General features: G+C 46.7%; 1 protein-coding gene and 1 long non-coding RNA gene across 2 annotated transcripts in view; both read left to right on the top strand.

Moving 5' to 3' along the window:
- Positions 1-23,885, top strand: part of LOC138247052 (uncharacterized) — a 249,316-nt gene that overhangs the window by 189,276 nt on the left and 36,155 nt on the right. The gene's annotated exons all lie outside the window — the stretch shown is intronic.
- Positions 7-18,356, top strand: LOC138246327 (uncharacterized). Its single transcript, XR_011194264.1, has 5 exons — positions 7-3,341; positions 4,749-4,847; positions 8,268-13,001; positions 14,167-14,272; positions 18,227-18,356. It is a non-coding gene; the product is annotated as an uncharacterized lncRNA (long non-coding RNA).

The following is a 23,885-nucleotide window of genomic DNA, read 5'->3' as shown; positions in this document are numbered from 1 at the left end:
TTTCAGAGCCGCCGGTAAGTTGCCCGTCATTATCTACATGCAGTAAGTACAACTCCGAGTAGGGGGGCTTCGGCAGAGCACTGTGTGTTTGTGGCTCACCTATGCATCTTTGGGAGCTGGGACCCTACTTTTCTCAGACAGCTATAAGTCATGCGAACTATGAACGATTCCATGTACATGGCAAGGACAGGTATCCAGCTTATCTTCAGAGGGCGACCTGTGTAGCCATTGGTTTAAAAGGCAGCAGGACTAACTCAGTCTCTCATCCTCCCAAAGTCGGTATATTTAGCATCATTAAGTTGATTAAAATGAACACTATTGTTACGAAACAGAAAAATTGCAGTACCTAGTGCTATTCAAAAATGATTATTATTTTCCATAATGGGTGAGACTTCTTCCAGGAAACGAAATGCCAAGCCTTGTGTGAAATCCAAGGTAGTTCTTATGAGTGGACTCCTCTCGGTGGAAGTTCCAGAGGGCCTTGGCATGCTATCAGGAACTGCAGGTGGTAAACAGTGAGTAGCTTCAGAGTCTGAGTGAGGATCACCTGGATCACTCCATGACACTCCCAGATCTAGGAATATTTGGATTGCCTCGTGCAGAAAGAAAGAGCATCCTTGAAGTCCACACCTTGGTAGAACTTTTCCTTCTAGACGGTAAGTGATGCAGCAGAAGGGAGACCTGTGAATTCTGTCCGTTCAGTTAACACAGTTTTACCCTTTCCTAGCAGTGACTCAGCAGAATTAGGACGTTCAAGTGAACAAATCCAGTACTGTAGATAGTCCCCTGCCTGCTCCTGTGTCAAGATCTCAGCTTGTATAGGTTGGTTTTAATCTTTGTAAGAAGCAAACATTGAAGACAAGTCTCTCAGGAAGGGCGTAAAACTGCCAGGACCAATTTGTATGGTGTCTGGTGGGAAAAAGCCATGTACCCTGATGCTCTTATGATCTGAGGGCTGACCTAAACTCTCAGTGAAACCAAGGGATGGACCCTAGGAACAATACACAGGAATTAATTGTGGGATTTTATCTTCAGCACAGAGTTCTAGGGGGTGTGGCAGTGCGCCTAGTCGACGCTGTACGTCGTTACCTCCTCATTCATTTGCAAATCTCAAGGGGGGGATGGGGAAGATGGGGGAAAAAAAATAATAATAAAAAAATAATAAACTTACCTGTTCCCGCTGCTGTAGCCTGTCACCTCGCTCCTCTGCTCCAGCAGTCCCTGGGAAACCATCACAGGCTCCTCATGCAATCCTGGGGCTGCTTTAATGCTAAACCTAGCATGAAAGCAGCATCAGAATTGATCTGCGTGGCTTGGTCTGCCACTCAGACAATGCACTGGAGCCTGTGCAGTTTCTCCAACTGGATTGTGTAATACAGCCGAGTTGGAGAAACCTAAGTGCGCATGTGCGTTTGGCCGGCCTAAGATGGCCGGCCAAACACACATGCGCACTTTAGTGACTCTACTGAGACAGCAGCCTTAAAATAACATATTGTTTTATTTTTCAGCTGCTGGCTTAGCCAGGGGGCAAGGCTCCTTCGCCATTGCAAAGGAGCTGCCCCTGTTCATTTGACTCATAAAATGCAACCTCCACTCTGCACTTGCTGAGCACAATCTCGGTTGTCTGTCAGAATACTGTATTACAGAAATATTGTGTGCAATAATAACGTGTCCTTAACATTTCTTACAATAAAAATCATCCCATTGGGTGCGCATTATCTTTTATTTCTATTATTTACTCCAGTGGAGCGATATTTTTGTAGAAACTATTCAGGATAAAATATTTATGTCCGATGATATTCTAAGAATGATATTCTGGTATCATACCTGAGTGAGGTAAATGACAAAAACTCAATCAGATGCAGTTCTGGAGCTCAGCACAATACATGATGGAAACATTCCTTTGACATCCTGAAAGTAGACTCGTTTCCAGTCATCAACAGCTGGTGTAAAATGTATTGGAGGTAAATGTACCACTGCGCAACATGCCTGTGCAAAACGCTCCTATGCCTATTCTATGGTTTTACCATCTTTGAGCAGCATGCTGTGGGTCCTAAGTGTAAAGGGCTGATCCTGGACCCAGCACACTGTGAAACATACTTACATAGTTAACCCAAAACAAAGGATGAGTTCTAATGATGCAGCAGACACCAATCTGGTGAAACATAACATTATGATCCCCCAAAATATGCACAGAATTCTAGACGGTGTAAAGAAATGGGGCCATTCAGTCCATTCCAATGTGTGAGAGGGACATACAGTCGTTTCCCGTATGAGAGAGGGACATTCAGTCCATTCCAGTGTGAGAGAGGCATTCAGTCCATTCCAGTATGAGAGAGGGGCATTCAGTCCATTCCAGTATGAGAGAGGGACATTCAGTCTATTCCAGTGTGAGAGGGGCATTCAGCCCATTCCAATGTGCAAAAGGGACATTGAGTCCATTCCAATGTGTGAGAGGGACATGCTGTCGTCTCCAGTATGAGAGACCAGCATTCAGTCCATTCCAATTTGAGAGTGGCATTCAGTCCATTCCAGTATGAGAGAGGGACATTCAGTCCATTCCAGTGTGAGAGGGGGACATTCAGCCCATTCCAAAGTGCAAGAGGGACATTGAGTCCGTTCAATGTGTGAGAGAGACATGCAGTCGTTTCCAGTATGAGAGAGGGACACTAGGTCCATTCCAGTATGGGGGGGGCATTCAGTCCATTTCAGTGTGAGAGGGGGACATCCAGCACATTTCTGTGTGTGAGAGGGACATTCGGCCAGTTCCAGTGGGAGAGGAACATTCAGTCCTTTCCAGTATGAGATGGGCACTCAGTCCATTCCAGCGTGAGAGAAGGGCATTTAGCCGTTTCCAGCGTGAGAGAGGGGAATTCAGACCATTCCAGTGTGAGAGGGATATTCAACCCAATTCAGTGTGAAGGAGAAACGTCCTGGCCGTCACAGTGTCAAGGGAGCGCCACTCCCTCCACTGCAGTCTGAGAGAGGGGGCCTTCAGTCCGACGCATTGAATGTGAGAGGACGCTGTAGCAATGTGACCAGTATAAAGGAGAGAGCGAATGAAAAGCAGAGGCAGCCCTACCTAATCAGACATGGTACATAGCGCACCCTCTGTAAAATGAACTTCATCATAAACAAAAGATGAGCTGGGAAAAAAGGACACCACCGCTGCGAATCTCACATTAGGTTTGTCCTTGGTCTTTGTCCTCTGCAGTGCACTGACGTAATATGTAAGCCGCCCCCAACATGCACGAGGACCGGTGAAGTTCCAGTTGCAATCCCAGGAGAAGGCTCTGGCTCTGGCTCTGGCGAACAAGAGTGCTGCACCGACTACATCTGTGGTGAGTTACCGGGCGCGCAGCGCTTGGAGGTGAGACACAGACAACAGTGTCCTGTGAATTTTGGAACTCGCGCATAGAACCATTCAAGAAGGAGACCTTTGAGAATCGGAGAGGTCGCGCGGATGTTCTGAGAAGAAGAAATGTTGGGTGAGGAAGTAGAAGGGATCAGAAAGTCTTCTTCACAAAGTTATCGCCAAAGCTTTCAGCTCAAATAAAACTCCCTCTAGTACACCGTTCAGCGCCCTGGTCCTTACGCAAAGCTCCCACACCGCTGGAGTTAGTTACACACTAAGGCCCATATTTATACTTTTGCATTTGCATCATTTGTTTTGACGCAAAAGCGGTGCAAACTTACAAAATATAATTGTATTTTGTAAGTTTACGCCAAAAAGCGACGCAAATGCGGTGCAAAAAAGTGTAAATATGGGTCTTAATTTGTGAGGTTTTTTGATTTCTCACAGCGTTACCCGTGGCTCTGTTTGCCATGTGAAAAACTGTTCCCTCACAACCTAAGTTTTGCTGGGATTTTCTTCTTAAAAACCCACTTTGTATGATTTTTCTGCCCACGTGTTTCTTAAACTTCTTCAGCCTCGTGAAGGACATGAAAGTCCGATGTTTTATGACGCTGGGGAGCCATTTTCTCCAACTTCACATACTTCTGCAACCATCACAGGCACAGAAGCATAATGGTACCAGGGTGCGAGAGTGCTATGCCACTGGGAGTAAACCAGGGAGAAAGATTCCAGTGCTACTGAGGGTAAAAACACCCAGACAAGGGCCACACAGTGGAAGGTCACAAAACCAGAGGGAGAACCTTCTGGGAGAACAATCTCTCACCAGGCACTCTGAAACACCAAACAGCGCTGAGAGGCCATCCAAACGCACATAACATACTTGATATGTAGCCATTTTGTGAGGACCGTGGATTGGTGCTCCAAGCATGAGTATTCTGGGGCATGTAACATAGAAAACCGGTTTACATGAGGAGCACAACCATGACTATTTGGTTTTCACCCACCCGTACCCATAAGGAGTTATTACAACAATGTGGAAGTGTCCTCGTCCCCAAACATGAGTGCCTGTTCCACCACTGGCAACCACCCACACAAACTAAGCACAACTTTTCCAAACCCACTCTGACTACCTGTTCAAATCAGGACTTTATTTATACATGTAAAACATACACAATCCTGAATATACTTTAATACTCTTTATCACTCCCTTCACACCCCTAGGCAAATCATTGAGTACTGGCTGCCCTTGTGCACAGGTAATCAGTGACAGCCATTCTGTGATTGGATACTGTGCTTGTAATGTGTTAGATACAGTGCGCTGTATGACGGGCTCCGCTGGGTTCAGAAAGCACTTACAGTTCTCTAAGGTTAATCTTTTCCTGTCCCCCTTCAGAGTGTCAGGAATGTTCTCCAGCTCCAGCCTGCCCAGTGGGATTTCACAGGATCACATGGGTTGACCCTGAGGTTGAGTGTTGTCCCCATTACAGATGTGGTAAGTACTAATCAAATCCTATACTGGAAATGGGATATGAGAATAGAAGTTGTGGTGCTGTGTGTGGTAGTGCACATTCTGACGATGGGAGTAAACAAGCCTTGGCAAAGCCAATAGGTCTTGCCTTTTGGACCTATTGGCTTTGCCTTTGGGTTGGGGCAGGACTAGGGGTTGCTTGGAGGAAAACACTCAAGGACAGAGCAACAGTGAAGGGGACGAGGGGTGTTTTTTGGTTGGGAAAGCACACGATGGGTAAAGTAAAACGGATTGCAGTGAGGCCAGGGCTTGTGGGGGAAGCACAAGGAGAGAGCAACGTGAGGGCCAAGTGAAGCACTTGAGGGAAAGAGAAGCGTGGAGCATAGGGTAATTTTAATTGATAGAGAATCATACGAGGGAGAGAGCAACAGGAAGCACATGGGGTACTTTGCAGAAAGGAAGCACATGAGGGAAAAAGCAACATAGAGCACTGGGGTATTTTCCAGGAGGGAGAAGCACAGGGAGCACAGAGGAACACAGAGCACGATGAACTGGGTTTGCAGGAAAGAAGCACATGAGGGAGAGGGCAACATGGGACAGGATGCTAGGTGAAGCACACAAGAGAGTGAGCTACACAAAATGTGGGGGGAGTTTTGTGGGTGGGGGGGGGCACCAGAAGGACAGTGCAACACAGAATAGGGGCCAAGGAAAGCACACACAGCACCCAGCAACACAGAGCATGGGTGTGTTTTACAAGGGGAGACGCACACAAGGGAGATAGCAACACAGAAGACAGTGTGAGGCAAAGCACACAGGAGAGAGAGCCGACAAAGACACTCACTGTCTTGGAGTGCTTAACTATCAAGGACATAGGAGTTCCCTCACAAAGATCAGTTGAAGGATGCATGTCAGCTAAGCAGAAGGATGATAAAGAGGCTACAAACACACGATGGGACAAGGAAAGCCACTGAATAAAAAGCAAGAAAATAGAAGTAATAATACAGCCAACCAGTAGTGAGCAATGAAGTTCTAGTAAGCCCACAACAGTTTTTTCACAACCAGACTGATTGTACAATCTATCATGTTAGATCTAAAAAGACACGCAAAAGACTGGCTGGCAAGCCCTGCTGCAGCACCTGCCCTGTTGACAGTAGGTGACATGAGCCTCAGAGAAGCTATAGAAACCCCCTAAAATATAAAAGAGAAGGCTATATAAGTGTACTTTGCTGCTGGAAATTTGGTCTCCAAATGCTTGATTCTCCTGGGTAGCTTGCTCGAACGGTCAAAGCTCTCTCTCATGCGGTGTTGTGAAGTTGAGTCAGTTAATGTATAAAAACTAAATATGTACACAATAAATATAATTGGTAGAATGTACAAAGAAAAAATACGTTAACAAACACCTTAGCATTATAGTACAATCTGGATTGATAATATTTGTGTTCTCAAGACCCTTGCCTAACCACACAAGAGATTTTTGTAAAGCAAAAACCAACGAGCCAGATGTTTAGATTGTTTATAGCTTTAATGGTGAAGTCTGTGGAGGTGCATGGGGAGTCTTAACACAGATTAAAAGGTCAAAATGTACCACCAGATGACTCACAATTGTAAACAAGGTTATTTGCCAGATAAGAATAGACAAATCAAAATGAATCAAAATTGGATACAGCTTGGGCAATCCCTATTTCTACTGGACATACTGCAGATTGCATGGTTCCCCGGGTCACTAGGGAGTAAAAGTACAGTTGTGGTTAGCGGTCACTAAAGGCTGCCAGCACTGATAACTCATAATCTACTGAATGTGGTAAGAAAAATGTATTTAAATTCATGGGTCGCTTATCAAAATACTTCGTGAACTTAAAATGAAAAATGGCCATAACATTAGAATCGTAGGTGGTGGTCAAAACATTCGAAGGCGGGTGTGCTGCAGGGAGCCTTGGCTCGCTGGCTGTAATTGTGGGGAGCATACTGGCCTATATCTCCAGTTCTGTTGGTGCCCACAATCAGGGGACACCCCTATTCACAGCAGAGGGGTTGGCTCCCTTCAAACCCAAGTCAGGTTTCCATACTCTTAGGCAGGATGTGCCACAGCTGGCTAAGTGAGGGGATCTGATGCTGAACTGAACAGCAGGGTTGTTCAGACGTCCAAAGATGTGTGATTCTGAGAGGGTTCACATGTTTCTATTCAGAGAAGCTGTCTGGCAAGAATGACTTGTCCTCCAGACTGTGAAGAATAAGGTTGTTTTTACTGGCAGCCACCCATCCACAACCTTCATAATTCAGACAGGACAGTCAAAAACACTGGGAGGAAGCTGCAGTTCTCTTAAAAGGGGTAGTTGACAGATTCAGTGCCTTTTATAAAGCCATGGTGCACCACCAAAAATTATAAATCTCTGCCTCCAGCTGGAAACCTCTACTTTGAGGTGCTAAGGGCATGTTTGCCTGCCGCTTCGCTCATATCTGTACTGTCTCCAACAACTGGCATGTTGTGAGTGGAAGTGCAATCTGGCCACCATTGCTGGGCTGGCTCGTTCAAATAGTGCAGCCAAGGAATCAGACTAGAACCTAAGAAAACTCCCATCGCAGACAACTAAAGTCCACCCTAAATCACAGTTAAAACATGTTGTTTTGGAAAATTTAGTCCAGGTGTAAACAATTTTCTGGAGTGTTAAAGTGGGATCTCAGAGGAGAGACAGGAACTAATGTTAATATATCAAATGAAGTAGAGAGGCGCAGAGGTGAGAGAAGTTTGAAGTAAGAACGAAAGAGTTATGAGATAAGAGCAAGTAAAAGGAATCAAGGATGAGAATGAAAGGGGCAGGAGCAGAGGTAACGGTACAAAGTAGATAAGTGAGAGAGAGAAGCGAATACATGAGAGTCGTGAAAGGGTGGAAAGAGATAGAGATGACAAGGATATTAAATAGAGGTTTGGGGAAAGGGAAATGTATGAGGAAAGGAGAGAATGTGAGAGGGTGGGGGAATGGGCAAAGGTATATGGGAGTAAGGAGATGATGGGAAAGAGTGAGGTGAGAAAATGGAGGAGGGAGAAAAATGGACAAGTGAGAGTGGAGGATAAAGAGAAAGACAGTGGAAAGGGTAGTGGGGAGACAGGCAAAGAGTAGAGGGAGGAGTGAAGGTACAAAGCCGAGGGAAAGATGGTAGAAGGGCCACATAGAGCTGGCCTTCGTGGACCAGTTTAGGGCCCTTCTGCGTCGCTCAGGCTGTCGCAGTCAGTGTAATACACTCAGGGCAGTCACACACAGACATCTCAGGAGGGGGTAGTATCCATTGGTATCAGTTACTGGCATCTGCTGTGCACAGGATCACAATGAGTGCACGTGGCTTTCCACACAGGACCCGACGCATGCCTTGGACCTGTGACTTGTTCATTGTGGAGGCCTGGCCTGCACTGACGCCTTTCTCTTGTGTATCTCCATTTCTCATCAGTATGCGAGCTTTGTGCCCCAGCTCCGACCTGCGAGGAAGGGTATCGCAGAGAAGTGGTGCCCGGCCCTGAAAGTGTCTGCTGCCCTCGATACATCTGCGGTAGGTACCAAGAGGGGGTTACACCCATACACTGAGAGAAGGAACTTGGACCAGGACACGAGATGGAGGGCCAGGGCTAGAGATGTCAAGAAAAATACTGCACCAGAAACTGCAAAAGAGCTTTAAAGCAGAGTCTGCAGTTATGGCTGCAGGTGACCAGAGTAGACTGAAGAACTGATGTTCATCTAATTCCACAGCAATGTCTAGCGAGAGAAAGGGGACTGGGTGATTGACTGCAGGGGAAGCTCGGAGTGACACTGGTTAAAAGAAACATGGGAGTCTCTATGGAGAATCTAGCGTGGAAGCAGCACAGAGGGGTCCAAAAGGAGTTTGGCAGGAACAACAGCAAAGAAGTAATCAGGTGAAGTTGAGACCCAGGAAGATGTAGTGGCCTCTTTCCCATCATACTGACTGTAGCACTAAACCTGCAAGGGTCTGTGCCATCACAGCACGAGGCTATCAAGGGTCTGGGCCATCATACTGACTGCAGCATCTGGGCTCTCTTGGTATCTCCTATCACATTGACAGCAGCACCTGGCCTCTCTGGGTCTCTCCCATCACACGGACTGTCCGCTCTTAGTGTCTCCCATCACACTGACTGTAGCACCTGGCCTCTCTGTGTGTCTCCCATCACACTGACTGTAGCACCTGGCCTCTCTGTGTGTCTCCCATCACACTGACTAGCACCTGGCCTCTGTGCGTCTCCCATCACACTGACTGTAGCACCTGGCCTCTCTCTGTGTCTCCCATCACACTGACTGTAGCACCTGGCCTCTCTGTGTGTCTCCCATCACACTGACTGTAGCACCTGGCCTATGTGTGTGTCTCCCATCACACTGACTGTAGCACCTGGTCTCTCTGTGTATCTCCCATCAAACTGACTGTAGCACCTGGTCTCTCTGTGTGTCTCCCATCACACTGACTGTAGCACATGGCCTCTCTGTGTGTCTCCCATCACACTGACTGTAGCACCTGGCCTCTCTGTGTGTCTCCCATCACACTGACTGTAGCACCTGGCCTCTCTGTGTGTCTCCCATCACACTGACTGTAGCACCTGGCCTCTCTGTGTGTCTCCCATCACACTGACTGTAGCACCTGGCCTCTCTGTGTGTCTCCCATCACACTGACTGTAGCACATGGCCTCTCTGTGTGTCTCCCATCACACTGACTGTAGCACCTGGCCTCTCTGTGTGTCTCCCATCACACTGACTGTAGCACCTGGCCTCTCTGTGTGTCTCCCATCACACTGACTGTAGCACCTGGCCTCTCTGTGTGTCTCCCATCACACTGACTGTAGTACCCGGCCTCTCTTGGTCTCTTACATCACACTGACAGCAGACCATGGCCTTTCTAGGTTTCTCCCATCACACTGACTGTAGCACCTGGCCTATGTGTGTGTCTCCCATCACACTGACTGTAGCACCTGGTCTCTCTGTGTATCTCCCATCAAACTGACTGTAGCACCTGGTCTCTCTGTGTATCTCCCATCACACTGACTGTAGCACCTGGCCTCTCTGTGTGTCTCCCATCACACTGACTGTAGCACCTGGCCTCTCTGTGTGTCTCCCATCACACTGACTGTAGCACCTGGCCTCTCTGTGTGTCTCCCATCACACTGACTGTAGCACCTGGCCTCTCTGTGTGTCTCCCATCACACTGACTGTAGCACCTGGCCTCTCTGTGTGTCTCCCATCACACTGACTGTAGTACCCGGCCTCTCTTGGTCTCTTACATCACACTGACAGCAGACCATGGCCTTTCTAGGTTTCTCCCATCACACTGACTGTAGCACCTGGCCTATGTGTGTGTCTCCCATCACACTGACTGTAGCACCTGGTCTCTCTGTGTATCTCCCATCAAACTGACTGTAGCACCTGGTCTCTCTGTGTATCTCCCATCACACTGACTGTAGCACATGGCCTCTCTGTGTGTCTCTCATCACACTGACTGTAGCACATGGCCTCTCTGTGTGTCTCCCATCACACTGACTGTAGCACCTGGCCTCTGTGTGTCTCCCATCACACTGACTGTAGCACCTGGCCTCTCTGTGTGTCTCCCATCACACTGACTGTAGCACCTGGCCTCTCTGTGTGTCTCCCATCACACTGACTGTAGTACCCGGCCTCTCTTGGTCTCTTACATCACACTGACAGCAGACCATGGCCTTTCTAGGTTTCTCCCATCACACTTGACTGCAACTGCAGCCTTTCTTTGTGAGAGACCCTGGCCTTTCCTGCTATCTATCAGTAACTGTGACTTCAGAGCTTGCCCATTTCTACAGAGACTGCAGCATCCTGCTCCCAGCTCCCTTGACATCTCACTTACTGCTGTCGGTAATCTAGTTGAATGGTAATGTAAACAGCCTATGATCTTTCAGACAGCTCAGGGAGGCTGCCAAAAATATGTCTTTGTGTTTAAGGTAAGGCCCTCATTGCTTGTGGCCTCTTAATTCTGATAGCAGTTACCAATCCCATCAGTGTTATGACACCTGCAAAAACACTGCAGATTTCTTAACTTTCACCCGGAGATTAGTCTGCAGATGAAAGTCTTGCATAAAATGAAGACTTACTCGCGAACCAGATCCAGACTTATGAATTGTCCCAATAATTTATATTTTGTCAATGGGCCCTCAGGGTCCAATTTGTAATGGGCTAGATTTCCCCCCATCCCTGGAGTTACCAGTACCTCCAGTACTGATAACTCCGGGGTTGGAGAAAATCAGACGCATTTACCAGGCTGCTCGAAGTGAGGGTTTTTTGAGGGATGGTGGGACTATATGTCCTTGACGGTACGGTTTGGTCAAAATACTAAACATTTAGGGGCATATTTATACTCCGTTTGCGCCGAATTAGCGTCGTTTTTTTCGACGCAAATTCGGCGCAAAACTAACGCCATATTTATACTTTGGCGTTAGACGCGTCTAGCGCCAAAGTATGAGTAAAGAGCGTCATTTTTTTGCGTGAACGCCTTCCTTGCGTTAATGAGATGCAAGGAAGGTGTTCCCGTCTAAAAAAATGACGGCGACGCAAATGCGTCGTATTTATACTCCCGGGCAAAAATCACGCCCGGGAGTGGTCGGGTCAAAAAACCCTGCATTTGCGCCACTTTTTAACGCCTGGGTCAGGGTAGGCGTTAAGGGGCCTGTGGGCTCAAAATGAGCCCACAGCTGCCCTCCCATGCCCCCAGGGACCCCCCCTGCCACCCTTGCCCACCCCAGGAGGACACCCAAGGCTGGAGGGACCCACCCCAGGGACATTCAGGTAAGTTCAGGTAAGTATAAAAAAAAATTTTTAAATATTTTTTTTTTGGCATAGGGGGGCCTGATTTGTGCCCCCCTACATGCCACAATGCCCAATGACCATGCCCAGGGGACATAAGTCCCCTGGGCATGGCCATTGGGCAAGGGGGCATGACTCCTGTCTTTACTAAGACAGGAGTCATGTAAATGGCGTCTGGGCGTCGTTTCAAATGGTGCAAATCGGGTTAAGACGATTTTTTAGCGTCAACCTGACTTGCGCCATTTTAAGACGCCCTAACGCCATTTTTCCCAACGCCGGCGCTGCCTGGTGTACGTGGTTTTGTTTCCACGCACACCAGGCAGCGCCGGTCTGCTTGTGCCGGCTAACGGCATTCAATAAATACGGCGCCCGCATGGTGCTTCAGAATGGCGTTAGCCGGCGCAAAATTTTTTGACGCTAAACTGCGTTAGCGCAGTTTAGCGTCAAAAAGTATAAATACGGGCCTTAGTTTGGTGAATTGTTGCTAATGCATGTTTGTTACTCAAGTCCTTTGAAATTAAGTCTTAACATGGTATAGAGCGGCTTCCACTAAGGTCCTCATTATGAGGGCCCCGTAAATAGGCTGGATTTTTCCCAAACCCAGAGTTACCAGGACAAGTTAAAACAGCCCATTACGAGTTGGATGCTGGGGGTCAACAAAAAATGCAAAATTACCAGGGGATCCAGCAATCCCAGATCATATTTCCCTCGTAATTCCTCTTTTTTTGGCTGACCTTTCACTGGGAATTGATCTCTGGTGAAAGTTAAGAGATCCACATTGTTCCTGTGGAACTCAAGATTCCGACGGAGCCGGTAACTGCTGATAATGTCTACAGTGGAATTAAGAAGCCACTCACAATGAGGGTCTGCGGGTTGGTAAAAGTATTAAACAAGAGAAGACATAGGAAAAGGCATTTGCACTGCACACACTCAGAAAACCCTGGTGAGGGTAAGGAAGTGGCAACAATACCTGTGTGTAGCATTTTACTGAGGTTAATACGTCACTAATACTGTTCTCCCTGCTTTTTATTTCAGTGCCAGAGGTAAGTCTCCCGAAACATTCCTTGTACAGTAAGTAAATCAAGCTCTAAAAGAGAGTGTGCAGCTCTTTTATGCACCTGTGTGTGAATACGTGTCTGTGTGTGTTTGTGTGTCCCCCACCATTTCTACCGGAAACCTGGACCATTTGCATCCAAACCTGTCACATTTTAAGTCTCATAGCGAACGCTGTGACATTTTATACCATATATTCTTAATTTATTCAGCTATCAGTTCACTCTTGTGGCTAACAGTGCACATTTTCTTCTAGACAACCACGACTCCGGAAACACCAAGACCACCTCCGACAACCACCGTGGTAGGCTTCATGCACATTATTCATGAAGGGGGTTCGGGCGGTCAGGCGATGTTGGCAGTGGAGATTGGGTGCATTGTTCACAATGCTGTTTTGTCATTAAACGCCTACATTTGCTCTACCATTTTCGTGGGTAGAGAGACTAGTGACAGTTGTCATCAATCTGTTACAAACTAATACTTGACTTGAGAGTAGCAATTGCTATCTGTGCTTACCATCATACAAGACGGCTAGATGCGAAGACAGTCCGGAACTCTTAGATGATGGGGAGTGAGGCTAGGCCAACCTTTCAAGGTGAGGTCCAGAGCAATCCGCTTTAAGTCTGAAACCAAAACTACTGGGACCAGCCAAAGTCCCTGGATGAAGCCGCAAAGCAAACCAAAGCCAAGCTGGAAAGGGGAGGAAGTTACTACCACACATTAGAATTTTGCTAGGCAAAATCTGAAAAATGTAACCAAAAGGTTGTTCAGAAACAAATTATGCTTTTAAGAATAGAGCAAACTTGATACTTCAGCCTGCTGCGTTATCAGCATAATAAGTTCTCAAGACGGGGTAACGCTCTTAAAAGTAATATTTTCATGATAACATTACAAGCAAATTCCACACAAAAAACAATACAATGAAAACATAGTATTTGAACATTTTAACACCCCTTAACAGGTCACCAGACCACTCTGTACATCGACCCACAAGAAGCTGCCTGATGTACGTCACATAGAAAATCAAAGGGGACAAGCAGCGTCCCACAAAGATCAAACCATTCTTGTGGGGGTGGCTGACCTCAGAGGCAGGTGGCATAAAACTGTGGGGAGGGTTTAGTGGGCAGTGGCTAAAAAAAACCATAGCCAAGTTTAAAGAAGTGAGTTAAGGTGCGCAACCCGAAGTGAGCAGTACATGGTTGGGGGTACGTGACAGGTGGATGGACGGAAGGCGCCCGGGCGGGATGCTAGACAAAATGATGGTGTAGGAATGGAAGACCTCACTGTGACCGACTAGCACTAACTGTTCCTGTACCGGGGACTCTAGACACGAAGCAGCACAATGTGCACAGTGAAACTTACAAATGCTCCAAGAATGTGGGTTGTATGAAACTCTGAATTATGACTCCATAACCCACCATGCCACCAGCTTGGGTTCTTGACTCTGTACTTTGTCTCCTTCATTACAGGGCCCATGCCAGGGCGTGATATGCAGCAGCCCTCCACAGTGCAACAAGTTTGGTGAGGTTCCAGTGGAGCACTGGAGCGGAGAATGTTGCCCCCACTACACGTGTGGTGAGTTTCTTAGCATATACTGTTAGTTGATCACTATCAAAGGAACTGAATCCCTCGGCATACACCTAAAACAAACATTGACACAACACCCTACACCATATTATCTATTGAATGATCTCTATATATATGTTGGGCAGGAATTTTGCCCGCGTGGAATAATCTGTCTGTCTTTGACTATGCAAGCTCTGGACCTTATCTGTGACCTGGACCCTAATTACAGCCCCTGTCTTCAGTATAAAACATAAAGTGCTGGTGGCTGCATGCCTAGCTTCGAAGATTGATAGAGTAGCCAGAGTTTGTGTTGGGTGCTCATGTGTGTGTGTATGGAGTGTGTGTGTAGTAGGTAGGCAGTAGTAGGGCTTTGTGGGTGAATGAGTCTGAGAAGCCAGTGTGATCCATTTTGAATGCACACATTGAAGGATGATGGCACTTCCCAGCCAATGGATGTGTATTGTCTGTGTTCCTTTCGCTACAGGGTGAAGATCCAGAAACTGAAGTTAGGGGGGATTAAGACAATGTGTGGGACTGTTTTCTGCTGTGCAAAGTAAGGACGTTTTTTTGGTAGGCCATATATTTTGTCTGCCCCTGATTACTCGTACAGAGATGCTGATGACAGCCAAGTGCAGACATTTCACATTTCATTGGGCCTGTGCTGTGAATACTCCAGGCTGGAGAAAGCCTCAGTGCTACTTGCTGTGAGAAGAATCACTTAACACAAAGGCTGGAGAGGAGCCTCAAAAGGACATTTGAAAAAGAACCACTCAAAACCCGTTCTTAAGTCTGAGAAAGTGTATATACATCCCCTTATAGAAATTGTGCATAAAAGTGGCACCCAAACCAGTCCACTTTGTTCTAGTTCCAAGTCCTTCATGACCAAAGAAGGGAGTATGCTACAGAGTACTTGAAGGGCTGCTGGGTGGCCAGTGCTGTTGTCTGCTTGACAACCGGCCATCCCAGAGCTGAGGGGACATCACTTGAAGTCCTCATATCCTGCTGGAGAAGCTAAGGGTTTGTCTGAGAACTTAGACGCCTGCCTGTTTGCTGAGAAAGGGAAAGAATCTGCCTGGCACTGCAGGAGAGACCTTCAGGGATGAAAAGCCCAGTGTGTCCATGGGACAGTGGCGCATCCAGAGGAAGCAGACAACCTGAGGGCCTGCTGTTAGTGGTTTGGACAACAGAAGATCCCCCTTATCTCACAAGACTGGTTCCTGTTGGGAACAGCTTTAAACTGTTGCATCTGCGTCAGCCCAAGTGTGGTTGCAACTGCCAGTATTGGGTCGCTTGTGGCTGCAACTCACTGTATCAGTCCAGTCAGGGCTGTATCTGTCAAAGTGATTGATAAGGCATTGAAGTCAGAAGGACCTGCTGCACTCTACCTGCACCTGGGATCTGACTGCCTCACTGAAGAGATCATCCAGGCGACCATGTTTATGGAGACGTACTTGGTCTACATGATGGTCCTTGAGGTTGTCTTTGCTTGCTGCAGTATATTCTCTGGAGGGGAGGATCAAGAACATTCACATTATCCACTACACCACAAGTGGAGAAGTGTGGCTCAATGGTTAGAGCGGCAGACCCTGAAGCAGAGATCCGGCTCAAGACCAGGGTTCAAGTCCCGCTTCGGCAGGTCTTGGGCTCAATTCCCCTTGACCAGATAATTCTCGCCTTGGTGCCTAATCTAATTCATGGGTCCCACTCTGCAACTCTGGGCAATAGCTTGCTTAATCTCCACAACGGCCCCAACAGTGCTTGGATGCCTGGCTTCACCCTGGGGGTGCTCAGGAGTGGGCGCCTCACAGGGAAAAGCCAGGAGGGGTTCCATAGCGGTATGAGTACAGCACCTTGAGACCCTAACGGGTGAGTAGTGTGCTATACAAGTGCTAATTTACATTTACATTTACCACCAGCTGTAAAAGAGTAAAGAATCTGAACTGAATGTGCCTTTGACCTGTGGAGGTATTTGAGACTGTGTGTGAGCTTGATTCATGCTTCTGCACTAATTATTGGGGTAGGTGGGAGGGACCAGCTAACTAAGAGTCACCCAGGAGTGGAGAAGCATGGAGGAAATTCAACAGGTATCCCGCCTCAAGGGAGAACATATCCCCTGGATCACTAGCTTGTACCCTAAGTTGGATAGTAGAATAGTTAATTCTGCTGTTTGATTAAAAACTACTGACTTTTCTCAAAAAGACATGCACTGAGATAGACAACAAAGTTATTGCTTCTGTTGGTTGGTTAAGTTATGAACTTAGACGCCCCACCCACCACCTCCTTACCTAGCCTGTGACTGCTCACCCTCACTATTCTCAGATTCAACTGTGGAAAAAGTTGTGCTAGGCCCAGTTTGAAGAGCCATAGTAGGATGGACCAAAGGCAAACAACCTCAACCACAATGGCTGGGGCCAAGTAGCCCCATGTTGTGGGTCCCCTGCGGCCATCTCCGACTGACCACAACCTTCATTCATTAACAGCGGAGACCGGCTACAGGGCATTTGCATGTGGCCAGGCTTTGCCCCCATCCCACTTGCAGGTGGCTTTCTCCCATTTTACATGGCTTTCAGCAATGCTCAGTGGGGTTGGCCACAGGGACTGGCTGAAGGGTGTGCGCATCAGGGGTTGACCGCAGGGTTTATGGCAATAATCTGCAGGCAACTAAACCCCACTGTATCTGTCCTTTCACAATGCATAATGAGAGACCCTGCTCTATATTTTTGTATTTTCTTTTTTTGAAATGTGCGCCTTTTTTCAGAGACATAAAAAAGCTACTGTCATCGTACCATAAACTTGACTTTTTTTATTTATTTATCACTACTTTCACACCCGAGGGTCCTAAGCACTTTTCTGTACTTGAACACCTCTTAGGGTGCCCTCCCTCCCCCCAGTGCTGGGGAACCAGTTCTTTTCACAATACGAAAATTGCAATTTATACAAAAAATGATATTTTTAAGATGGCATAAAAAATAAACCCCTTTGTCAATCAGTCACATTTGATAAAAAAAAATTCTAATGGGATTGGCAAGATTTTCTGTTTTCAGTATCACACTTTTAAAAGTTAACTCTTTAAACCTCCACTCTGCAACTTTTTTTAAACCTCAAATCTCAAAAACTAGTAAACAGAATCACACCAAACTAAAGCATGCTTTATGAGTAAGGTTCTACTTTTATGCCAAGTTTAATGTAAATCTGTTCAACATTTTTTCTTTCGGCGTAAGCCACAATTAATATGGGAGCTAAAATGTAAAATTGATGGGGGTCCGTGTGCGTGTGTATCTGTTTCTTTAGATATGGGTGATGCTCTCTTCTGAAATTACGTTTAGTTGAAACCACCTGAATTTGTCTGTCTAGCCAAAAGAGAGAATGTCTTCGATTTTTTATTTACCTCCAAGGAAAATTATGTAACACATTTGTTATACCTGAAATAGTAGTTTTTCGTAGTTTGAGTCAATTCACAAATTTAAAGGAATTTTAAAAGTAGTATCACCGCCTGAAAAGAATAACTGCAGGCCGTACTGACCAGGAGTAAGGACGGCACACAAGAGTGAGTACTAACTGTCATTGCACACACGAAAGCAATTGTAGCCCCTTACTGAGTAGTGGCCATTAATGCACAAACAAACTCAGGGCCAGATCCAACGTTTGGTGGAGGGGTTCACTCCATCACAAACGTGATGGATATCCCGCCCCCCATACTACGATTCCACTGTATCCTATGGAAACCGATATACGCAGACGGGGAATCCGTCATGTTTGTCATGGAGTAACCCGTCTGCCAAACTCTAAATCAGGCCCTTAGTTACAGTCCAACACTGAGCACTGACAGCCGTTATTCACAGTGTAGTTCTTAATACCCCGCCCTTCCTAAATTGTTGAGTACAGCATGCTATGCGCCAGGCACCCTGGATTTAAATTGCACTAATTTCTTCCTGTACTTATTTTTGTGTGCCCCTTCATCAGAATGTAAACAGGATTGCTCCCCTCCACAATGTGACCGTGGATATACTTTGAAAAGTTTTTCAGACGAGAAACATTGCTGCCCTCAGTACATCTGTGGTAAGTAGTGAGAACCATCATACTCATGTGCTCTGGAGTTGATGAGGAAAATGGGGTCATGGGAGTACTACAATGAATATACACAAAAGGCAAATGAGGTCAACTTTGATACAAGGCCTGCTCTGGAGACTGGAGCTAAGCAGAACAGACAGAACCAATGTTAGCGCTGGGGGCATCCGGGCCTGCTTCACATTCATCTTATTCTTTACCTGCCACTGAAGAACTATCATCGGCCGGCTGTTCATTTTTTTCTTTAGTCCATTAAATCCCCCACTCATAAGGCACATACAGTTCCCTGGGCGACAATGTGGATTATGTCCAGGTCTTGGGGTGGTTTTCTTGCATTCTTAGTAGGGCTTTGCTCCGTTCCCCACGGACTCCTGTCAAACCTCGGAGCAAGTGACACCACATCAACCCTATCACTCCTTGCTTTGAGAAATATTTGTTTATTTTTCCTTTCCCTGTTGGTCCTTTTTATTGTACTGTAGAATTTATTTAGCATATGATGCCCATGATGAGGCCAGAAAGTCCTCAGATTTGCATTGGGTTCCTGGTGCGCTTTAAAGGTGCATAGTTCATGGGTGCTCGCAGACATTATCCCAGAAGCCAAAAAGTTTGGACTGTGGTGTGACCAAGGGCTGCACTGATGCCAGCAGGATTGTGAGCGGGTATCGGAGGGGTGGGGCTGTAAGGTGGGTTTAGGGGAAGTAAAGCATGTACATCTAGTAGCTGAACTGAATTTAACAGTTTGGACGGAGAAAACCCAGGATCAATCCTGGCTTCCCAGCTTGACCAAATTGTGTGATCCTAGGCAATAGCTTTGTTTCACTTTCCTTCATTTTTCTCCATTATCACATATAAGAGGATCTCGAAATACATGCCTTAAGGATGTGCACTGTATAAAAGCTTCTCTTGTGTTTGATTTCATTAACTAAAGTGTTTGCTCATGTGCTGTAGGAAACCCGGCCACTGGTGCACATAACAAGTGACTTGCCTCTTGGTTCACAATGGACATTGTTTTCAGGGTTGAGAAGTGTGAATATTTCACTTTAAAAAAAATAGTTCTCAATACGCTGACATAATCTGATTTACTAAGGTGAAACGGTTCTGCATGTTAATGAAATACACTTTTTGAGTTTAGAGAGACTTTATCACATTTTAACACTGCTGCAAGATGTCTTTAAAATGTATATATTTCTAAAGTTAACTGGTGCAGGACACCTAGGCCCTCATTCTGACCTTGGCGGGCGGCGAAGGCCGACCGCCAAAGTCCCGCCGTCAGGTTACCGTTCCGCGGTCGAAAGACCGCGGCGGTAATTCTGACTTTCCCGCTGGGCTGGCGGGCGGTCGCCTTCAGACCGCCAGCCAGCCCAGCGGGAAAGAGGCTTCCACGATGAAGCCGGCTCGGAATCGAGCCGGCGGAGTGGAAGCTGTGCGACGGGTGCAGTTGCACCCGTCGCGTATTTCACTGTCTGCGCAGCAGACAGTGAAATACATGTAGGGGCCCTCTTACGGGGGCCCCTGCAATGCCCATGCCAGTGGCATGGGCACTGCAGGGGCCCCCAGGGGCCCCGCGACCCCCCCTACCGCCATCCGGATCTCGGCGGTCCGACCGCCGGGATCTGGATGGCGGTAGGGGGGGTCGGAATCCCCGCGGCGGTGCAGCAAGCTGCGCCGCCGCGGAGGATTCAATGGGGCCGCGGTACACTGGCGGGACCCCGCCAGTGGTGCCGGTCCGACCGCGGCTTTACCGCCGCGGTCGGAATCCCCATTGGAGCACCGCCGGCCTGTCGGCGGTGCTCCCGCGGTCCTCCGCCCTGGCGGTCAAAGACCGCCAGGGTCAGAATGACCACCCTAGTTACGTCCTCTTTCCTACAATTAACTGCTAAAACAATGGTTGTCCGTTTATTTGACATCTTTTTAATGTTAGTGCTGAGTAAAAGCCTAAAAACCATGTATGGGCTGGCCTTGCTTCCCTGCTTTTGGGGAAGATCAGGGTGTGGGCCTAGAGGGAGGCTTCCTTGTAGCAGGAACCAACATATTGTCAGACAATGAAGAAGGTTATCATTTAGTACACTTGTCACTGTACTGCTTTGTCGACCTTGCATGTTTTTATCATTAATAAGAATAACATGCTTACACTACTGTCACGGCTTTTCATTTCAGAACCGCCGGTAAGTTGCCTGTCACTTTCGTCATGCAGTAAGTAGCGCGCTGCAAATTGGGGGCCTTTGTTAAGTATTTTTTTGCAACCAAGCCATTCTCCTAAGTTATAAAGCCTCTTGTGGCCACGTGGGTACTTTCAGCAATTGGCAGGAGTGTGATGGGACGCAGGTGCAGAGAAGGTTTTTGGATAGCTTTAATTTACTCCAAAATGCTAAATCAAACAGGGTATGTACATAATTTCGCAAACGTTTGTTGTTACCAATGTCTCATTATTTCTGGTTGTGAGTCATCCTCAAGATTGAAAAATGTATGTCTGAAGCAAATTAAGCAACGTGTACGTGCTTAAAAGGTGAGAAAAATTGCTTAACATGATGGTGTTGGTGGGTTCAGGCAAATTTGCATGGATATGAAAATGATATGCGAAGTAGACCCACAAGCCTATGGAGAAAGATTCATTCTGGGTCGATAATGGTCTGCGATCACAAAAAGCCTTAGTGGAGCTAGTGAGGGCTCAGGCAAGCGTCAGGTGTGAGCCTCCCCAGCCATACCTGCGCTTCAGCGCTGCCAGTATCCTGGAAGCCCTCCGGAATAGGACTGATTTTACAGAGAGACCCGAAGGAATTCTTCCTTATTTGAGGTAATATATGGTACAGGCTTAGCTCCAGAAAGCAAATACCCACTTTAGAGTAAACAGTTTAATTTCAGCAGGGGTATTTCAAGTAGGAGGAGCTCTACATAGCTGGTATGTAGGGTCAGCCTGGAGCCAGATCACCAGAAGCACGATGTGACGAGAGGACAGGGGATGCTAACGTGTAATCGGAATGGAAAGGCCAGTGTAAGTTCATTAGATCATCTGCTCTATTTAGAGCAGGCAGTATGATGTACTTTGTTTACTGTTTGTGACCACCAGGGAAAGCCTGGTGGTCATAAGCAGGAAAACATATATAAGCCGTATAGCTTAGGTAAAAATTCTGTGTGTCAGGGTCATTAGTATTTTGTTTTAGAAAAAAACTCCCACTTGGGGAGTTTTTTTTAAAATAAAATACAGGAGTTTGCTGAACAGACGCATGAAAAATCAATCTTTTATTGCCTTAAGAGGAGCCGCCAAGGCGGTGGCACTTTTGAAGACACTGAGGTCTCTAACAGTTTGGAGATCTCTAAATATTCTAAATATGTAGGGCAATAGTCTGCCATATTGGTGGAGGTTATGACTTCTGGCACCTTGGCAGACGGTGACCCACCCGCCAAAATTAAGTGGGGCCCTTAGGGGCATATTTATACTTGTTTTGTGGCTAATTTGCGTCTTTTTTTTTGTATGCAAATTCGGTGCAAAACTAGCTCTATATTTATACTTTGGTGCTAGACCCGTCTAGCGCCAAAGTTATGGAGTTAAAGTCATTTTGTGGACGTAGAAACCTATCTTCTGTCAATGAAATGCAAGCTAGGCTTTCCCGTGCAAAAAATGACTCTATGGCCTTAGCGCCATATTTATCCCCTGTGCTAAAATAACGCACTGGGGGAGGGGTCCAATAATGGTGCAAAGTTGTCTCCTTAGTACATCAACTTTTAAACCTATGCGAACACAGGAAGCTGCCTTGCTAGAGGCAAATGTGTTGGTGAATGACGAGCCTCGCTAGTGGAGGAGCCCCGTAAAGAAAGCCACAGACACCAAGAGACTAAGGACACATCCCTCTTTCTTTCAAAAGGCTGTGCTGTGTTCTTCTTGATCAAGAGATCTGCCTGTCCAGGTCTCACTGAGAGGGGACAGACAGATTGCTCTTCACATATGGCAGCCCAGATCTAGGTAGGGAAGTCTCCAAGGCATTCTGAGCTCACAGGGTTCTTTCGTGCGACATACTTGATTTGGGGCATAGCCCCTATGGTAGGAAAGCATGCTCTATGGACTTTCAGATACAGGTGTCAATCAGAGAAATATTTCAAGCAGCTGTTAGCGGTATGCCCATAGTGTGGTTGAGGCTTAAGTATTGGGCTGAATAGCTGAAGCCCAGCTTTTCATGACATATTAGCACATATGATTTAGAAGGATTACTCTGGGTATCATAACTGCCTTTACTAGAATTTCTTATGCTATGGAATATCCACTTGAATCTGAATGAAATGACTAGGACATAAGAGGAAGTACAAATGACCAACCCGAGTAGATGGTGTATTCTTAGTGCTTCAGCCCCCATCATTCATACACCGTGCCTGCCACCCTCTCTGCTCCGGGTCTGCATGCACATGTTCAGGAGGCAGTGGAGGCCCAGGGTGAGTGTGGAGGTAACTCCTCAGTGACGATGTGGCGCGAAAGGCCCGCCTATCTCTCTTTTGCAATGTTAAGACTCCCCTGCGGTACCACTGCTCTTGATCTGAGGCAGACAAACCCAAACACTGTCCAGGAGCATCCTGGGTACCACAGATACTCTTATTTATTAAACGAAAAAAAGGTGCAACATCAAATCATTTGATAAAAACACCCATCCTGCGAGGGGATAACTTAATATCAGGATTATATATCAAGCCCCCCCAAGTTCATTAGGATTGTTTCCAATTAACTTGATACCAGGCTTTGGACCTATTCAGAATTATTCGTATAGCAGAGGTGATCACGTAACTATCTATAGGGGTGGAGCAGTTGCTTCAGGTAGTTAGCTTACACCCCATGCATTTAGGCAGCTTTAATTGTTGTGATCGGAAAACAAGAAAAGGCCTGTTAGCCGGGATGGGTCTGTAGTTTCGGAGTAGGCAGTAGAAAAGGGTAGTACTGAGCGCGGTACTGTGATCTTCACGTAATAGCAATGGTCACAGCAAAACAGCTTTAAATGCTAGTGGGCGATTTGTGTTCACTGCCTGAGGATGCCACAAATCCATGGGCTACAGCAAAGTGGCGTCCTACCTCCCACAGCCGCTTCTGCAAACTAGGGTGAGTCAGTCCATGAGTCCCACACGCGGTATGCAATGGGATTGTTTCTAGCATGTCCCGCTGTCAGAGGAGACATTTTTTTTTTCTGCCCAAATAACCTATAGGGGTAAGATAAACTGGGAAAGATGGAGCGTCGCCTATTTTTGCATTACAAATCTTCATTAAAAATATTGATATGATAAAAAGATATTGTTATAATTAAAAAAAAGACAGCTGGGAATAAAGGGTGACATTGCTGTGCACCCAAGATTGTTTATTCTTCACTTTCATAGTGTTTCGGCGTAAAATGTCCTGATGCTCCAACATGCCACAGGATAGGTGAAACTGCAGTCAAAGTGGAAGGTTCTGGGCAAGATGACGAATGTTGTCCTGAATATGAATGTGGTAAGTTGCTGAATGGATCATGGACACTGATACCTGATTTGTGATGTACAACACTAGTAGGGTTTGGGAGCCAAGATATCCGAAACAGTG

The sequence above is a fragment of the Pleurodeles waltl genome, chromosome 7 (assembly GCF_031143425.1).
Source record: "Pleurodeles waltl isolate 20211129_DDA chromosome 7, aPleWal1.hap1.20221129, whole genome shotgun sequence".
In the NCBI taxonomy this organism is placed as follows: domain Eukaryota; kingdom Metazoa; phylum Chordata; class Amphibia; order Caudata; family Salamandridae; genus Pleurodeles; species Pleurodeles waltl.
The sequence above is the reverse complement of the archived record's forward strand: the minus strand, read 5'-3'. Positions and strand labels throughout refer to the sequence as shown.